We start from the raw sequence: 16,879 nt of genomic DNA on the forward strand, positions 1-16,879 counted from the left end.
GTCTGTTTTGGCCTGGGGCTGCATACTTGAAATGATAAAAGCAGTCCTTTCAACTCAACTTTAAATCACAGAGTTCCCACAGCTAGTGTCAACATGCACAGTGCTTATGGCCCTAGAAAAGAAAGGGCTGTGGGCTGGGGCCAGGGACGGTAAAGTGCCCGAGTCAAGTCTGAATCCAGGTTCCTGCTCCCTATCCCTCTCTGACTTGGTTGATTTTCTCCCCTCTTTTCCAGTTTTTCCATGTTAGCTGGATTTAGCAACTGCTATTTGGCTGTAATCAGAGATCAAGTGTGTTTCCAGAGCTGACGCTTTAAAACCTTTGTTGCTTGCTCAGTGCCAATATCACCAGAGCACTTCCTTTAGAGTATGTGAAAGGAAATCAGCACCAGAGAAACACCGTAAATCAGGTTCCAGTGAAACCCTGGCCCTCCCAGAGGAAAATCGACATTTAGGGTGTCCGGAGGAGTGGTAGTGCAGACTGGCCACAACAATGAATCCAGCACTTTGGTGCACGTCACCCCTGCCTACAAAAGACAGGCTTGTCTCTGGACCGAGTCCAAAAGAATCCTCCCACTTCCTCTCCGTAGGCCTAGGAGAGGGTTTGCTGGGTCACCAAGATGGAGGGAGGAACCATCTCCTGTTTAGGATTTTAAGAAAATCATTTTAATAGAACTGAACATTCCCTCTTCTCACCCCTACACCATGAGGGGAGAGAGAGAAAGGTAATGATTTTAATTGGTGGGACAAATGTTTACAAGACAGTCATCATGACTTCAGGTTGATCCCTGAGACCCAGAGGAGTTCTCAGGAATGATGGGTTGGACTGCATTCTAAGCACACAAGGGAGCTTTTTCTACCTCACACAAAATCATGCCGTCCACATTTACCAGGCACCACACAAGACACACTAGCTCTTTAGCCCTTCTTCAAAGCTCTACAAGGAATCAGTGTGCTCATTTACAGATGGAGAAAGGTGGCTGAGTGTGAGAGAAAAGTGAGAGAAAAGGCTTGAGGCTGCATGGCTGACAGGTGGCAGGCTGCACCTCAACCTCGGACCTGTTTGACTCTAGATCCAGAGCTGTCTATTTGTGAAAAGGGGCCTTCAAACACCAAATGCAAACAGCCTATCGGCTCGAAGTCTGCACGCAGCCACAGGCTCTGGGCAGCCCAGGCCTGGAGTAGGGGACACACAGGGAACATTCAATAGGCTGGTCTGAAGGCTGTGGTTTGCTTGAATTGATTATTCACAGTCATATGGAACTGCCCACTAAAAAGCTTTTAAACTTGGGTGCACCATTATATAAATGAACATTAGAAGTTGAGTCTAAATTCCATGAATGATTAGTGCGTTGCCTTCAGGCACAACTCCTGTTCTAAGCCCTTCCCAGCTTCTCCCAGGAAAAACATAAAAACATCTCAGTGGCCCTGCCCAACCCCTGGGGGTTCACTCAGTCGCCCTGCAGAACTGTGAATGTCAGGAGGTTCATTTCTTCATCTGACTGATTAATAAATCATAAGCACCTTCAGGAATTCCCCGGGGTCTCCTACCAAGCACAAGAGCATCGTCCAGGTTACTTCAGTTCAGAGAAAGGTGTGAAGGCAAGAGTTAGGGGGTGGAGTACCAAACATACACCACTCTGACTGTAGGACATCAGAGTTCCCGACGCTCCAACAAGGAGATTTGCCAGTCTGTTATAGTGACTGAGTCCTTCAACAGGAAGTTTCCTGACGGAAGATAACCAGATGGATGCAGGCAAATGGACCTGGAAGATATAAAAATCTCCTCCTCTCCAGAATAACGCTAAAATGCTGGGTCAAGGGCAGATCTGAAGTGGAACTCTGGCCACCGGCATTCATTAGCTGATGACTTGGGGGCAAGTCTATGCTCAGTGTCCCTCACAATAAGATGAGGACAAGAATGGTAGCTACCTTGTAGGGTAGTGGTGAAGATCCATGACAAAGAATTTGGTAAACTACCAGCATTTAAAGGCTCCTTTCCACAAATTAATAGACAACACCGGACCTAGAATCAAACCGGTCTAAGATTGTGCCCCAGCCTGCCACCTGCCAGTCATGTGGCCTCAAGCCTCCTGCATCCTCTTTTTTTCCTTGGTGAAAACATCCACATTGAATGATAATTTTAAAAGTCAGATTTTAGTAGCTTCTTCACAGCAAAGGAAACAAGACATGAAGAGAGAGTCTAAAGAATGGGAGAAAATCTTTGCCATCTGCACCTCACACAGCACATTAATCTCCAGTATATACAAAGAACTCAAAATACAAAAACAAAACAACAAGTAACCTGATCAATAAATGAGCACAGAAACTGAACAGATAATTCACAAAAGAAATATGATTAGTCAGCAGATACATGAAGAAATGTTCAACATCACTACCAATAAGAGAAATGCAAATTAAAAATACAATGAGATTTCGTCTCACTCTAGTCAGAATGTCAATTAACAAGAATACAAGTAACAATACATGTTGGTGAGGTTGTTGGGAAGAAGATAGACTCATACACTGCTGGTGGGACTGAAAATTGGTGTAACCATTCTGGAAAGCAGGTTGGAGATTCCTTAGAAAAGCTGGAATGGAAACACCCTTTGACCCAGTTATCCCACTCCTCAGCTTACACCCTAAGGACTTAAAATCAGCATACTACAGTGTTGCAGCCACATCAAAGTTTATAGCAGCTCGATTGACAACAGCTAAACTATGGAACCAACCTAGGTGCCCATCAACAGATGAATGAATAAAGAAAATGTGGTATATATATACATAATGGAGTATTACTCAGCCTTAAAGAAGAATGAAATTATGACATTTGCCAATAAGTGGATGAAACTGGAGACTATCATGCTAAGTGAAAATAAGTCGGTCCTAAAAAAAACCAGATGCTGACTCACAATAGTTGGGGGTGACTGGAGGGGGGAGTGGAGGTTCACCAGATTAATCTGGGGGGAGTGGGGGAAAGAGAGAGGGGTGGGAATTGGAAAGACAGTAGAATGAATTGGACATAACTCTCCTGTGTTCATACGTGAATACATGACCAGTGTAATCTACATCATGTACAACCACATGTATAATTAAAAAGAACAAATTTTAAAAAAGAGAAAAAATGTCAGCTTTTGGTAGGGGCCTGTACCCTTTTCTACCTCAAATTCTCCCTGAGCCCACCCCTGCTGCCATTTAGGCAGAGTTGGCATGAGCCCTGTCTATGAAACAGATACAGCGATTCCTTGCAGGCCTCTTTATCTACTTTATTGTCAGCAGCAGTGATCTAGGGCTGCCAAACATATGAAAAATTCCCCACAAAGCTTCCTCGGGTGGCCACAAGACCTTGACCCTATTGCGAGCCCTGGCAGCACATAAGAAAGAGGCCATGTGGATACACGACATCAAGGTCCCCATCATCCCTCATTCAGTCACTCCTTCCCTGACCTGGCCACTCTGCGTGCCTTTCCCCTCCACCAGCCTAGACTGTCTGCCTCTTCTTCCCCACCACACTCGTCCACGATCTCTGGGTGGATGAGTCATCTCTGACACTTCTCTTAGCCACCCTCTCCTGGGCAGGTCCCAGCCACACGCTGGTTTCCTGGTCAGCATCTGGAGTGTATGGCTGGCACTCTTGGATACCCTTCCCACCTCCTCATTATTAATGGCAACTGACTCCTGCTTAGCCCTGTGCAGATGTGAACTTCTTCACACCTGCAGCTCATGCTCCAGCAATGCCATCAGGGAGGCATTTGACCATTGTCAAGGCCACAGAAAAGAAAACTGGGAAGCCAACAGTCTAGTGTCCACTCTGCTCTTCTTTTCCTCAAACCCTAGGTGTGGCATGGAGCAACAGCTGCCCCTCATGATAAGAGGCAACCTCCACTGCTGGAGTCTGCTTCAACTTGCACGCAGAGACCTCTAGAAGAGGGCTCATGCCAACTTTGTGTAAATCTCAGGGATGGGCACAGGCACAGTGTGAGGTAGAAGAGGGTACAGGCCCCTACCAAAAGCTGACTTTTAAAATTATTATTAAACATGGATGTTTTCACAAAGGGGGAAAAAAAAAAAGAAAAAAAGGATCACCTCCCAAACATGTGGCATGCTACTGACAAGCTGAGGCCCAGATCCATAAATCATATCCCTGACCAAATGTGTCAGGCAGACATGACAGGCACTGCCAGGTGACAGACATGCTGGGGAGCACAGAGGCTGTGTGCTCGGGCTCTGCTTTCCCCACAGGCTTGTTGTTTGCTGCTGGCCATTCCCTTCTCTGTAAGCAACTCTAGGGCCAGGAGGAGCCTTCCCCTCCTGTCCCAGCCCATCTGGTCTGGTGCCTGGTACAGCAGTCATTATTAGAGTCGGATTAGCTACTGGTTAGCAAGGCCTCACTGAACTGTAAGCCAAAAGCTTTATATGGATTATAGCTCTTTAACCCGCACCCCTCCCCCAGGGAAAATGATGGATCAACTCCACTTGTTTACTGAACAAATGAACAAAAGAAAGACAGTGGCACTGTAGAAATTCTAGCTTGCTACTATAATATTGCTGAGAAGGAATTTTTTTGGGGGGTGTTGGAGGTAGAACCCAGGGCATGGCACAGGTTAGGCTCTGCCAGTGAGCTGTGCCCCAGCCCCTGGAATGGGAATTTTAACAAGGGGTCATCTGATTATGGTAGAGCAGCATGTTGACTTGAGGATCGGGGTGGGGTCTGAGCGAACTGGGTTCCGATCTCAGCTCAGCTCTACTCTTTAGCTGTGTGACTCCAGGGATGTTTACTAAATTTGTCTAAGCCTGCTCCCTGTCTCACAAGATTCTTGTGACAATTAAATGAGTTTATGTGCAAAAATCTTCAGTGCATTGCTGCCATTTGGGTATCAGAAAGGTTCTCTCTTTCCCTTACCGCAAGACAAACCCGGCTCAAGCTATAAAAACTGGTCTAGAAGCTATTTCCATTGTAAGATGCCCCCCCAAAATGCCTCATTATCTGCAAGTGGGGAGGGGAAGGAGAACGTGAAGATAATTTGGGTTGAAACAAAAGATGTTTAAAGTAGTGTAACAATCCTTAAACTGGTTTTGGTGATGATGGCAAACAATATGGACAGCTTGACAGACAGCTTGAACCCATCTTGCCCCTACAAACTGAGAAAGGAACTGGCTGCTCCTGCGTCACGAATCCATTCTAAGAATAGCAACAGATAAGCATTAGTAAGATTCATTATCCAGAAAATTTCCCCAAGAAAAGAGTTTTTGAAATAATTACCTTCATCTATTTATTGTCTTGTCATTAAAATGAAAATTTTAATAGTACTGGGGTTCCTCATGTGACACATTATAGGTGTTAGTCTGTCTTAGGACTGGGAAACTCATGGCTATAAACATGCAACTTTACACCCCTCTGCCCCCCCCCCCTTTTTTTTTTAAAAAGAAAGATAAGGCAAAGCTTTAGAGACTACACTATTTTCAGATAAAAGCAACTCCCTGGTCAGGAAATTTGCACTCTGGGAAATCTGGCAAGTTGGAGTTTCAAAATTAAAATTTGGGGTAAAAAATGTTTGAAACTCAATAAGGGATAGTGCTATACTCAGTGTTTATTTATATAAGTAGTGTTTTTTTTTTTTTTTTTTTAATCTTGATGAAAAGTTGTATTAGATTAGAATTACAGAGCTGGGAGGAATCCTTAAGATAAGAGGTCTTTATCCATGTGCCAGATGAGAAATTTGGAGTCAAGAGAAATTGAGACTGTTTCCATTGTTTACTTTTATCATTAAAATTCAGTTCTCTAAGAAATGATTGGTAAAGTGCAATGAAAGCAGTTCTCTTAATTGACTACACTGGCTTTTAGGCTCATATCAAGTTCTTCCCTAATGCTTCAAGCCCTGATCCTGTTTGGGTATGGGCTGCTTTGAGGATGCAAAGGTTGTCAAATTCTAGGACATAACAATTCCCATATGTCCAGCTATATCCCAGGTTTCCAAAGTCTGATGCATCAAAGAAAAGAGCAACAACTAATGGGGATTAGTGCCTGTCCATGGTTTTCAATACAGTCTTGACCTTGGTCTTTGATATCCTGACAGCATGGTTCTAACTGACCTTCTCCCTTTATATCCTATTCCTCTCTCCAGCAACCATCCGCCCCATTCCCATGTGAACCAGAACTCAGAGAAGCACCACAGTCCCTTCCCTCTCCCTTTCTGTCATCCTACCAACTCCTAGGGCCTGAAGAGTTTAACTTCTGTATTGCTTCAGCTTGTCCACTTCTTTCTAGTCTCCTCTTTGCCAGATCACCACTATCTCTGACTTGGACTCCTTGAGCCCACCTGATCATCTCCAATTTGTCCTTCACATTAAGAACATTTTCCTTTTTTCTTTTTTGCAGGGTGAGGTGGGGTTGGTGCTGGGGATGGAACCCAGGGCCTCAAGCTTGCTAAGCACATGATCTACCCTTTAGTAACACACCCCAACACCTTGTGGCCACCTTTCTGAAGTAGGAACCTGATCAACCACCCTCCTCAAAATGTGTCCATTCTCCCCATGGCTCTCAATGTCAAGTCTGCACTTTGTGCAGCTGCAAAGCTTTGTGGGGGCCTGGGCACAGCCCTGCCTGTGCCCTAGCATCTCAGCCAATCCCTTGAAGCTCTGTGAGCAGCTTTCATGCTACAGATGGTTTCTCTTCCTCTCTCTCATCTCTGGGCCTTTCTCCACATGCTGTTTCCATGGATCAAAATGTTCTTCCCGCTTTCTCTTTCTGGCTCTTCCCTGTCATACCTTAGAGGTGCCTCTTCCTCTGGTGAAGCCCTCCAGGGTCAGTCAGTCCCCACTCTGGTTTTCTCTGGGCAGATGAAGGGTCTGGAGTCCTCCCTCTCAGTGGGACTCTCCAGCTGGACTAGAGATCCTTGAGGACAGGACCCAGGCTTTGCTTTTATTTTTTAATTCACTGCCCTAAAAATGGCCTGTGCTCTGTCTATTCATCCCTTCCTCCCCACTAACCTCTGGCAACCACTAATCTTTTTAATGTCTCCATAATTTTGCCTTTTCCAGAATATCATATGGTTGGAATTATACAGTATGTAACCTTTTTGGATTGGTTTCCTTTACTTAGTAATATGCATCTAAAGTTTCTCTGTATCTTTTCATGGCTTGAAAGCTCACGTTTTCACAGAATCATATTCCACTGTCTGGATGTACCATAATTTACCTACCCAGGAACGTTCAGTCAGCCACTCGTGCTGAGGACTGCACCCAGGGCCTTGTGCATGCTAAGCACATACTCTACCACTGCGTCACATCTCAGATTCCAATAGAACATCTAATTTGCTTCCAGATTTTGGCAATTTCATTAAGTACAGGTTTTTGTGTGAACCAAAGTTTTTAACACACCCAGATAAACTCCAATGAGTGCAACTGACAAACTGTCTTCCCAACTGGCTGTCCCATTTTGCATTCCCACCAGCAATGGATGAGAGTCCCTGTTGCCTGCATTCTCACCAGCACTTAGGGGTGCCCATGTTGGATTCCGGCCCTTCTAAGAGGTGTGCAGTGGTATCTACTGTGCTTTAATTTGCTATCCTTGATGACTTGGGATATTGAACTTTTCATTGCTTATTTGCTATCTGTATATTTTCTTTGGTGAGTGTGGGGAAGTATTCTTCCCATCTCAGGGTCCCCACCTCCAACACAATAGCCGGCACAGAATCACTGCTCAACAAACATCAGCGTAGAAACTGTGTCCTATCCTTAAGGACAAACGAGAGATACATATAGAGAGAGTACTTCCTGTTCCTGCCTGTGCTCTGGCTGCTCCACATTCCACAATCTTAGTGCCGAAGCTACTTGACCATCAAGTGGCTCAGGTTTCCCACAGCCAGTAGTGTTCCAGGCTGGCTTCAACCACTATAGCGTTCTTTTTTCTCAACTTTTGTGGTCTGAACCATCTTAACCATGAAAGGTAATTTACTGTCTTATCCCCCATTAAACTGTAAGCTCCTTGAGAAAATGGGCCCATCTTACACATTTAAAAATGTTTCTAAAACCTACATGTGGTGGAAGTGATTTTTTTGAGTGTATGAACTTTTCTGTGTCCATGTGTCAGCATGTGTGTGCAGGTATACACATATAGGCCTGTGCTCGTGCACTTTCGATCCTCTCATCGCCCCTGGGACAGTGTATACTAATATACAGTTAAGATGTAGTGAGCAAAATCACCAGTACATTTCTCATTTAAGACAAGTGGTAAGTCTGATCATGTACCTTAAATTTAAAATGAAGTTTAATTTACACCACAACCTCTCGGGAGCTCGGCCTTTTAAAACCTTGACCAGGTACATTTGGGTAGTTCTCATTTGGAGTATTCTCTTTCTCCCCATATAGCATGACAATCACCCAGACCAAATTCTTCTCTCCCATGAAGGCTGCCCCAAAGCCCACGTTATCCTCTCTTCTAAATCCTCTTCAGTGTTGTGCTTACTCCCATATTGCCAAATAAACACATCATATTGAGCCACAATGCTAATCTTGTCTTTTCAACAGGATAGTAGCTCTGCGTAGGAACTGAGTCGTTCATTTCTAATTCTTCTTAAGACTAGCAACTTGGTGTGTCAGGGCTCCATTAACTTCCAGTAGCACCAAGGCTTTTAAAAAGCAGAGCTGATTCAAGCACCTATGTACATCAGGCCAGCATCAACAACGGAAAGAAAGAAAGGCAGAGGGCATTTTCTGAGCTTCAGTCATGACATCTAGTGGTCTATATGACAGAATCACCATTGGTCTGGCTAACATAGATAGAACATGATGCTTGGTGTGTGTGTGTGTGTGTGTGTGTGTGTATAACAAGAGTGGATGGCATTTATTTCTTGGAATGTCCAGCCTTGTCATGTTTCCCTCTCTAGTGTGAAAATTGCTGAGTTCCTTCTGTAGAGGGGAATAAGACCTGAGCTCAGGAAATGGCTTGCTGATCCAAAAATGGAAGGCAAGAGAAGTATTTCAAGGAAAATAATTGTAAATGGCTATCTTTAAAGTTAATCATGCTTCTCTTGCAAATCCTGCAATGGGGAAAAAAACTATCTGGCTCACAGCTGAGACAGCATGGGCCTCAAAGTCATTCTGCCAGCCTCAAATCTTGACTATACCACATTCCCTAGATCTGGACTCATTGCCTCATCTTTTTAAACCTGACCTTCCTTATCTGTAAAACGGGTATACCAATACTTTAGCTGTCAGGATTAAATGAGACAGTTCACTTGGAGCTCTAACCACAGTGCCTGGTACCTAGTAGGTCCCAAATGGTGGAAGCTACTCTCTTTATTCATGCTGCTTATGCGCTCCATCTTTGATAAATCCTTCCAACTCTTAACACATTACCTCATTTGATCTTCATAGAGCACCAAAGCTCAGAGCATAGTGACCGAGTTTTGTGGTTCCCTTGGTCAGGCCACAGCACCAGGTTCTGGGGCCCTTGAGCTTGGGGTGCTACTCAGCCTAGGAATGGTCTCTTTCACTGCCAGTGCTCAGTCCAGGAAGGGTGGAAGGGTTTCAGCAGTTAGGCTGGCTTGGCACAGGGGTTGGGGGGCACCTCTGAGAGGCAAAGTGAAGGAGACACTGGAGGTCACTGTGTGGGTAAAGCCACAGACACTGGCCAATCACCCCGGGGAGCAAAGGCTCCAAATGGCATGTTGCCAAGTCATCAATCCTACCCCAAGTCTAAAAGTCCAACTGCCAAGAACAGTGTGGTCAAAAAAATACCAGGTGGAAAGAGAGCAGAGTCAGCTTTTGTTTCCTGTGGAGAATGTGCTGTTTGCAGTATGAAAACCTGGGGAAAGGAGGCAAAGAAGGCCATCCTCCAAGGGCCTTTCCTCACTGGCAGCTTGCCAACTGTGCTGGCCGCTGGCAGGGCATTGGTGGGCAGGGTCCCCTCCCTGAAGGCCTGAGCAGGCACCCTGGTGTAAGGAACAGGCTTCTAGTGGGGCTGCACTATGGTAGAATAGGAACCTCAAAGAAGGCAGTTTGGCTCAGTAGCAGTAACTTAGACATTTGTTTGTTTTTTCTAACGTGGCGCAGGGGCAAGCTCACCAAGGCAAGAAGAGAATTGCACAATATTCGTTCAAGTATGGATGTAGGGAATTGTTCTGCTGGAGGGCTGGTGGTTATCTATTTCAGACAGGACAGCTGGCCCCTGTGAGCCTGTGGCCTGAGGGGTGGGGTACGTGCCATTTTTGGGCCCGACTGAGAAAGATGATATTGAAAAGGGGGTGAAGATATATGATTTCAGGTGACTCTGTGACAGGCACATAGCTTTCTTCTAATTTCTGCAGACAACCAGCTGGCTGGAGAGGGGAAAAAGACAGACAGGCAGGCAGAATAAAGAAAGGAGCTTCCAGAAAATAGGAAGCGAAAGGGAGGAAGTCTTCCTGGGTTCAAAGAAATCAACTTAGAAAGCTTCCCTTATAAAAATAGCCACAGGCAAATCCTAGCCTATTTATATCACCCAACCAAGATGCTATCAGGATCCAGGGCTGAATCACAAGACCCAGCAGACAATCCTCTCAAGCATGGCTGCCTGATTTACGGGAAGATGTCTGACACTGGAGCAACTGAGTCAGGGAAAATTTGAGTGCTGGCACCAAATAGTACGTTTATGCACGGATCTCACTTTACAGAAATAGACGGGTTCTTGAAAAGTTGGCTCTCAAATGAATTCAATTAATGGAATCATATTTTCCTAGTGAATCACATTTTAAAATTAGAGATAGATTGGGGGAGGGGTGGCCCCCCAAATAGCACCAAATAACTGTGACCCTAATACTAAATAAAAATCACCCTTAATTCAGCAAATATTAAAATGTTGCTTACTTAAAAGGTCATTTTCAATGCTCATAAAATAGAAATGATTTGTCAGCAAACATGTCTAAGCATGGGATGTGCAAGAGGTTTGCATCAGGCTTTGTGAGGGCTACAAAGACCCCAGGGTTTGCCCCATAGGAGCTCACAGTCTGGCACGTGGAAGAAAAAGACATAGCACTTACGTGTTGCATCAGAAAAAAATGTCTCCCTGGATTTAAATGAATGTGCCAAGAGCTTGCCTGGCCCTTTAAGTGCTATCTGGGTTTGGAACAGCTCTGGCTCCCTCCTGCCAGCAGAAGCCAACCAACTTGGCCTCTAAGCACTGCTTTTCAAACCCTACGTTTATAAGTTAAAAGCTGTGGGCCTTGTGGAGCTGCGTCATAATTGCTTATTTATTTAACTAACTTGGGAAGAGGATAAAGAAAGAAAAAAAAATCCATGCTGAGAGTTTTAGTAAAATAAGAAAATTTAAGGTACTTAAAGCTCTCTGAAGAGTTAAAGGCCTGTACAACACAAGAGTTTGTTATTTTAAACTTTAAAGAGCACTGGCTTAAGGGATCTGTGTGTTTGGAAAAAGAATGTCTCCTTACGCTCTCACACTAAGAATACTGGTCAGCAGGAACAGTATCATACACCTAATGTGTTGCTGGTTCCCTAAGGGTAGATCCTGGCATACTGGGTTTGCTTTCAGCAAGGAATAAACACTTCGGATATTTGTGAAAATGCTGGCTCTTTGCTAATCATTTAATATTGCCAGCAACTGCAGGCATAGGTACAGAATTGGGGAATATAGCTCAAAATATGCTCTCTTGGACACTGTGTGCCTCAGGATCTGGACCACCGGCAGGGGACGGGGGGGGGGGGGGGGGGGGGGGGCAGTCCACAGCTACAAAGAGCACAACTTTCCCTGTTGATATCTGTGCTAGACTTGAAGGTGACAGAGAGTAAACAACGTAGTTTTGGGAAAACACTTCTTATTTTGATTCCACAGTAACAGTCCAAGTTGTGGCAGAGACTTCTATTTATCCTAAGGGCCATTCTTCCTTCTCCCTTCCACTAACAAAACACCCCAGTTTTCTACCAGTAAGATGCTAGGCTCCAGCTTATGCTCCCTGTGGCCATGTGACTTGATGTCAGGCAATGGGGTGTGAGCAACTTCAGGGTAATGCCCTTTAAAGGGAAATACTTGCCCTCCACTTCTTCCCATACTCCAGAGTGTGGAGTTGCTAACCCAACCTTGACAACACCTAGCAGGACTTCTCCAAGGGGTCCGTGAACAGAATCCATTTGTCTATAAATTTGGATACGGGGAAGGGGGAAAAAAACCCACAAAAACCTGTAACTTTCTTTTCACTGACCTCTCTCTGAAATTTAGCATTCCTTCACTTATAACATAGGGAACAAACCATAGTAATATTAGCAGTAAGTATCCATGACTGTCACCAACAGAAATTACAGACACTTTCAGACCAATATTGTACTTGTCATGGATTACTTTGAAATATCACAAATACTCAGCGGTACTTTGAAATTGGAGTAGTCACTAGACTTGCCACTGGATCACTATTTGATGTATGAATTAAGCACATATTACTATGTCACAAGTTGATTTTTTAGTACTTTGATCAATGTACTTCAATGTAACTAAATTTCCTTTGTAATTCTGAGCATTTTATCTTGTATATTTAAAAACATTCCTCTGTGAAGTGGCCCACAGTTTCATCACATTGCCAAAGGGACTGGTGACACAAAACACATTATGAATCCTTACCTAGGAAATAGCAAAGCAACAATATTTAAAACAGAACAAAACTAAGAACTCTGACCCGTGCATGCATGGCCTTCTAGAACACAGCCACCTATCATGTTCTGGACCATGCCTCCGGATCAGAATTGCCCAAAAGAAAGAACTTTCTGTGAGGATGGAAATAGCCTGGCTGTACTGTCCAACAGAGCAGCTTCTAGCCAAGTGGCATCTGCACTTGAAATGTTGCCAGTGCAATGGAGGAAATGAACTTTTAATTTAAACTGATTTAAATTTAAATAGCTACATGTGCCTAGTGGCTCCCACATTGAAGAACACAGCTCTAGACTGATTATATGAGGGAAAACCATATTTCTGTCTTGTTTGAATTGCCATGCTTTTTGGTCTCTCTATTACAGCACTCAGCCCATACTTTAGCTGATACACAAACCTACTTGGACTCAGTAATAAATATACAACAGAAAGAAGGCACTTTGTGGAGACAAACTGATTGAAACCAAGATTTGTGTAGGAATTTTCCATTTCCAAGGCATTCCCATGTGCATTTTAGTCCCTGATAACCCATAAACACCCTGTGATTATCACCCTTTCTTGCTCTACAAGGGTCAGGATACTGTGCTTAAGACACAAAGATGGCAGAGACGAGAGCCAGCTCTAAGCCTGACCTCACATCCTGTGCCTGCCAGCTCTGCATGCCTCCAGAGTGTAGCTGGAAGTGCCCAGGTTACAAAAGACTTATTACTAGCACTTAGACATCTGAGCACCTGTCAAGATGTCTGCCTGCCTCAGGGACATACACAGGTCTGTGAAGCCCTTTTCTGGTCTTAAGGGTTCTGGGTCCTGCAGACACTGGAATTTCTACAATTTTTGGCAAAGGACTAAACTGCAAGGACTCTTGAGAGCTGGGAGTGGCAGAAGACTCTTCAGAAGTCTGAGACAAGGACTTGGAAAGGATCCTGCCTTTTCAGCACACTTGAGTGTAAAGGTCATTTCAATGACAATTCATTTTCCTCTCTGTGAAATCAATTCAAAGGATAATGCTATTTTAGTACAATAACCAAGCATAATCATGGGTTATGATTTTATCAGTAACAAAAGGTCCACGTCTTACATTCTTAACACAGACACCCATGAGAGATATTTCATATCTCAAGCAACAGAACTCCTATTCATCCTTAAAAACCCAGTCTGTCCATTTTCATAACTCCCTTTTGTTTTGGTCTTTTTAATTACAGTTATATATAACATATACAGTTTTCAAAGTCAAATAATTCCAATGCTTATTATGAAAAACAGCAGTCACCCAACCTCCATGCTCTATACAGATGTACTTAATATTTTTAAAGTATTTACCTCTCTGTGTTAAAATGATATGTCTATATTGTGACTTCTTGAATTCTGGATATTTTTAGGCTCAGACATTATATAATATTTCCTACCTGGGTTTGCAAAATGACAATTCAGCTCAATTTCACTGCTATGAACTCCAAGATTGCAAATCTTACCTTCCTGTCTTTCCTATCATGTTAACATAATTATAATTGCAGTGAAATCAATATCTAGTGTTGACATTATTATGGCTCTCAATTACTATATCTGGGTGAGTCATATATCACACTAGGATGATGATGTTAATAATAAAAATAATAATAGTTGTTGCTGTTATCATGCAGTACTGCAGATGGAACTTAGGGCCTTGTACCAGTAGTACTCTACCACTAAGCTATACCTCCAGCCCTAGGATGACTTTTTCTTTCTTGTACTATATTGTATTCCCCAAAATTAATTTTCTCTCTCTTATCTCTTGTTGTTTTACTGTTTCTATGCATTCAGTGATAATTTAATCCCAAACTCTGCCAATTGTCTCTATCTTCTAAAGACAGGCTCAGATGCAGTAGGTATTTAGTACTCTCTTCTTAAAATAGTCTGTCCTGGCCCCACTGATCTGATTCAATTTTTTCCAGTACCTCATGGGCTGTTGCAGGACCACCTGTTACCCTGAGATTTCCCTTCACTATTATTCTGAGGATTACTTTGACTCTCACCCACGTGGGAATCATCCATATCCTATGTTCCATATCTTTTTGGTTTATTCTTTTTTTTTTTTTTTCTGGAGTTTATCCTTAAGTAATTTAAATAGGGTTAAGTGGAGGTAAATTTTTGAGATCTTGTGTATCTGAATGCATAGTTATTCTACCTTCATCCTCATTGGTTTGGCTAAACTCATTTAAAACTTATCATCATCATCAATTATTATTTTAGTGAGATGTCTGGTAATGCTTGCTTCCTGCTCCTATTTAAGGAGGAGAACTGCATCGCTCTTTGAAGTCTACCATGAATTTCACTGTAAGGTCATCTGGTTGAGCTATCAAGTCAGAGTCCTTGACGTTTTCTTTCTTGGGCTAGTTAGATTCCCTGGGGAAGGACTGTCCACTCTGTTTCAGCTTGAGGACCTGTGATATGGGAACCTGGTGTGGGGAGAAGCCCTGACACCCTTGTATGTGGCAAGGACACTTGTATTTAATCCCATGTTTTCAGTGATACACACCCAGCTTTCGACTCTGGCTGGTGCGCCCCAGTCCAGAAAGTCTGGGTTCACTCTTTCTGGTTTAGGACAGGGCAGCAGTCCTACTATGAAAAGCCAGGGTGGGGAGCTGGGGATCTATTTAAGAATTTTAACCAACTCTCCCATCTAAAGCCTCATTTTTACCTCCCACTTTCCAAGGCATCTATGGCCCTCACTTCTGAGGTCTTAGGGGGCTCTGTGGAAAATGTTAGCTTTCTCTACTAACTGGTTTACAGTTTAACGTCCTTGTCCTCTTTCCATACTCTAGTATTTTAAATTGCTGTTGTTTGCTCTCTTGTTCTCACTGTCTTTCAGTCTTAAAAAAGGGTATATCTTTCCTGCTATTTTAGGAAATTTCAGCAGAGATTAAAAGCCAAATACATGGCTTGTTCATTTTTTTTTTAAAGTAACATATTCACAAGGATCAAGATTCAAAAGGAGAAACAAAAAAAAAGGAATAAAAAGTAAAAAAGACTCCTTCCCATCCTTAATCATCAGCCATCCAAGGTCCCTCTTGGGAAGAGACCAAATGTTACCTGTTTCTGGTGTCTTTGGATGTGATCAGCCTATTTTATCATTTTAGGCTTGGCTCTATTATTCTGGTACCTGTCACACTGCACTAAGAACTTCTTGAGGAAACAGATATAAAATGGAAGGAGCCAAGCTCCTGGGGAAGAGTTAAAATGATTCAACTTTTCTTTATTTTTGCTTCCATTTTATGTGCCCTCTATGGCTCCACTCAGTTTCAGACACCAAGGACTAACCATAGAAGTGACTGTCCCCTTCCCCCACTATGAAACCAGCCCATCAAGTAGAGATCTGATGACCTGTCCTCTCGAGGCTCGAGGGACTAATGCAGCCCTTGCCATTCTCCCCCAATGTGCTGCAAGTTCACAGGAGCTAAAACCCAGAGTACAGGAATTAAACTCCACTGACTGCCACTGCAGGAGTTACCCAGGACAGAAGTTCTTTTTTTTGCCAGGATATGCTTTGACCAGGACCATGCTTACCAAGACAATAGGGTCAAGCCAGAGAAGATACTCTCAACAGGAGACAAATGTTACACCAAGTCAATATGAAAGAGCTATTTTCCAATAGAGTGAGCAACAAGCAGAATAGGCCAATGGAAACATTCATAAATCAACAAAGATGCTGCTAAAAATAAATAAAATCATACTCTAGCTAAGTGATAAAGGAACCCCAAATCTACATGTTGAACATGACTGAATAACAAAATTACTATGACATAATCTTAAATCAAATGGTCAATAAATTTTTTCCTTTAAAATAATATCCAAAGAAATAACACAGAGACCAAGACAGCAAAATGCTGACTTCCAGTTCTGACCATGATAAAGTAGATGGTGTCCACAACTTACTTTCCTGACATAAACAATGAGAAAATGGGACAAAATATATAAAATATATAGGAAATAATTGACCAGACTTTAAGAGAAACCTCCAAAGGAGGTTCAAGCAGGAAATCGAATAGGATGAGGAAGAAATCAGAGTGTGATGCTGCCAAGGAGCCTGCGGTTTTGGAAGAGGGAGGCAGAGGTGGGTGAAGTTCAGGAAGAGAATCCAAATCTGCATGGGAATTGCTGAGGGATCTTTGGCTAATGCCTGGATTGCAGAGTGAAGGGTAAGATGCCTAAAAGCCTGGCAAAAAGTACCTGCGGGGAAGTGAGAGCTGAGGTTGGGTGGAGATGCCA

The 16,879-nt window shown here is 43.3% G+C and overlaps 1 protein-coding gene across 4 annotated transcripts in view; it reads right to left on the reverse strand.

Moving 5' to 3' along the window:
• ATG7 (autophagy related 7) overlaps positions 1 to 16,879 on the reverse strand; it is a 237,436-nt gene that overhangs the window by 25,163 nt on the left and 195,394 nt on the right. The window lies entirely within an intron of this gene.

The sequence above is a fragment of the Sciurus vulgaris genome (assembly GCF_902686455.1).
Source record: "Sciurus vulgaris genome assembly, chromosome: 19".
NCBI classification, from domain to species: Eukaryota; Metazoa; Chordata; class Mammalia; order Rodentia; family Sciuridae; genus Sciurus; species Sciurus vulgaris.